We start from the raw sequence: 3988 nt of genomic DNA on the forward strand, positions 1-3988 counted from the left end.
GCTGAGGGTGTCCTCTGGCCAGTACACACATATACATTCACATGTGCATCTGCAGACACCCTGCCCACTCACACAGGCACACGCACAGGATAACCTGTATCTAAAGTGCATTTCCCATAGTCACATGGCCACATGTGACCTGTGGACCCCAAAAAGAAGCAGCACAGACTCAATCAGAGAGGCTGATGCTTAAATCCTGATTTTTATCACCAGTTTCTTAGTTTACCCCTAGTAAATTAATCAGGTCAAATAACAGTTTTATGCTTATTAAAAATGGACATTGTGCCACCATCTGAGCAGGAAGTGTGTGACAGAGAAGTGGCACCATATACAGATAAAATATATGGAGACAGACACAGAGTCAATGCTCAGTAAATGGCTAAGTCCTACTGCGTAGCAATTGACATCAAGCCTGTTATAAAGTCTATATTCCTAAGACCATGACGGTTCATTTCTCAGGTAAATTAATTCCTCCACTAAGCAAGGGAATGAGTGTGATCGCCCTGAGATCCCCAGAGACCTGGCTTCTCCTTTTGTCTTAATCATTTCCTGCAGCTTGCTGTTTAGCCTCCGGACTTCAGCTTCCCCCAGTTATGAAATAAGAAGGGGAAATATGTAGCTTCTCTGAGTCCTCCGCTTTGAAAGTCTGATTAAGTTTTCAGTAATTGTCCTACATAAGGGAATCCCTGCACAGGTTAACTGCATAACACTTCTTCACCACTTTCACTTCACACACACACACACACACACACACACACACACACATATCCAATATTTGTGACAACAACAGTTAAATGAAGAAAAAAGTATTTTACTGCTTGCCGATGCCCTTAAGTAACACTGTGTCATTCATGTTTGGGTTCCCATTCATGAAGTCAGTCCTAACAAAGTATGTTCTGTGTTCTGAAATTTGCTGGCTTGTTTAACTAACAACAACAACAAAAGTCCCCTACCCCCCAAATTCCTGCTGCTTACAGAAAATTGGGTCTAATATAAACTGCGCCTGTCTATTCCTGACAGCAGGCTGGGTGTGCTTAGGCAGAAGTTTGTGCTTCTGAGAAACCACGCCCGGTGAGTACAGTAGGAGACTCATGATGCTCTTAGAATGTACCAAGGTTGCCATACAACCTGAAACCCTGCATACCTGTGCATGTAACACATACATGCTACTTTGTCCATGTATGGCTTAGGAGTAAGTGAAGTTGGGCCAATAGGCAGCCCATTTTTATATATTATTTTGGCAATTTCCTATAGTCAGAGAAACCATATTGCTTTATTTAAAAAAGCTGCAGAAACAAATTCAGTTACTATAAAAAAATCAGTTACCTGAAATTCCAATCTTTGAAGAGAAAAACAGTTATTTTCTGAGGAGTATTATTGGTTGATTGGATTTTGCTTGGATTTTTTTTTCTTTCTGTTTATCTCTTGATTCAGAGTTTCAAGCCTAAAAGCAGTCACCTTTTAGGGAATCTACGGGTATAGCAAATCCTAGTACCAGAGGAGAGAAAGTGGCAGATCAAAGCCACTCACCTCATAATTAGAAACCATGTCAGAGAACAGAACAGAAAGAGGCTGGAATCTCAGTGTCCCAGTTAAGGCCATGCCCTCCGTGTCCAACAAGTCGCCCACAAGGCCCTGGCTCTTACAGCTTCCATCATCTCCCAGAAAGGCCACAAGGAGCTTTAAGTCCATGTTGGGCTTTGGGAGACATCTAATAACCCAATTACAGCCCCTTCTTTACCTCTATGGAAACCAGAAGGGATACAATGAAGTGGTACGGAGAGTAACACGAACATGTACTTGTCCTTTCTGCCTTTGTGAACCTCTCCCTGCCAGGGCCATCTCCTTCACCTGCTCCTGTAGCCCCACCCCCCCCACACACACACCAAATCTCCTTCACCTGCTCCTGTAGCTCCACCCCTCAGATACTGGGCTGCTCCGGCTATCCTTTTGTCTTTATTGGTCCATCCTCTACATCTCTAACAACTCATAGGTGTCTTACTGACACCCTGAGTCACTCTCCTATTTTCTTCCTCGAAGGGCCATTAATCCTGAGCAGCAGCCATTACTCTACTGGTTCCACTTGCTCTTTATAAATCAGTACTGAAGCCTTCTCTGCTAACATCTTAATTTCCAAAGCTGAAATGAAAATCCTTTCTCAATCCGCCCACAGTGGCTTCCTAAGGGTTCTCTCTTTTCACACCTCAAGCTATTGAACCTTGGCCCTACCACTCACAGCAACCTTCTTGGATTAGTTCCTCTTTTCTGTGGTGCTTATTGTTTATTGTTTCTGTAATAGCTCTGATTGTATTTTGGTTTTTATTTCTTGACTAGCTTTTAAATGTCAGTATTCACCAGGATTCCATATTCTGCCCTCTTGATATTGACTACTCTCTGATGATCAATGCAATTACAACTTAGTTGCAACAATTAGTTATAAATAGCAGTTATAACAAATCTCTTCAACCTCATCTCTTACCACCTATGGCCATAAACATAAAAACTCACGTTCCAATACACAGAACAGAGTTTATACTTTCAGAGGTGTCTTAATATTTCTGCAGACATTGTCTTCCTCCTGAAATCCTTTGGCCTCTCACCCAAGATTTTTACAGAACATTTCAATACCTGTTAAGTATGGTCTTCTCCTTGAAGCCTTTCTAGATCACCCATCAGAATCTCACTCTAGAATACAATGTTGCTTCCATAAAATAATTCTTTGTGTCTGTAACAGTGTGATCTCTATAAAAGCTAGGGCTTTGGGTTACACATTCCGTATAAGAAGTCCATTTAAAGGAAAGCCAGACAATCAAAACATTTAAAATATGATTCTGATTTGAATTTGCTGCTCTCTGTATCTAATTGCTATACATTGTACAATCCATAAAAGCTTTTTGCAAAACTTACTCTTTTCTTTTTAACACCTCTTTATAATCTTTAGTGATCCTTAAGAAACTTACTCATTAAACCCCCAGATACCCTCCCACTCAGCGGGCATCTATTTCATTTTCGGCTTTATAGTTTTGAGGTTGGCTTAACCTCCTTACTTTTTCCTCCACAAACACGTTCTTGATTCTGCATTTTCCAAACTTGAGAACATCTCTGGAGAGGAGAACTGAGCATATGTCACAGGAGTAGGGTAGGGATCAAGCTAATGACACCTGTACAAGAGAACTATGATCGTCACAGCGTTAACCTGGGATTTCTTCGTCTTCATTTAAAATGGCACCACACGATACATTTGGTCCTTTGTACCCTCAAAACACACATAATTCATGCATCTGTTTGTGCAACATGTTTTATTCATCAGAGATTACAGAAAAATGAAATACCATATAAAAGAGAATAAGAAGAAAAAGGGTACAGGCAACAGGGAACAGGATACTTCTCTCCCTGACTGTCAGGCCCATTGCGAAGGTCAGTATGTCTAGCACATGAAAGACAAGACATTCATGCCAACCCCTCCCTCACTTATTCATTTACACATAGAAACTATTTTCTACTATACAGCAACCGGCGGTATAAAACTTCACAGATAACTTACCATAGCTGTTCTTGACCTAGATGTTATAATCACTAGTTTGAATTATGAAAAGAAATGTATAACAGTTACATTAATAAAAGATTTTTCTTCGGTTTTTAAAATAATACAAGATGATCGTTTCTACGTCAATGTAAGTTTCACCTGTTTGTTTATTATTAAGTCATTCGCAGCTGAAAGACAAAAAAAAAAATGACATTAACATTAGCCTCCTGTGTATTGATCACTAACATGGGTATCCTGGCATGAAAGTGTGCCTTGAAATAACGCTTCCCTTGTTCGTGGTAAAGAAGAAGTAAGAAGGGATGTTCTTAAAAGGGTATCACACCTATTTGCTCTCGGAGCAGAGTGAGAAGCAACTTCTTTTTTTTTTAATTTTTTTATTGGATGTTTTATTTACATTTCATATGTTGTCCCCTTACCCCATCCCCCACCCACCCAGGAACC

Source organism: Grammomys surdaster, unplaced genomic scaffold (assembly GCF_004785775.1).
Source record: "Grammomys surdaster isolate TR1022 unplaced genomic scaffold, NIH_TR_1.0 65, whole genome shotgun sequence".
In the NCBI taxonomy this organism is placed as follows: domain Eukaryota; kingdom Metazoa; phylum Chordata; class Mammalia; order Rodentia; family Muridae; genus Grammomys; species Grammomys surdaster.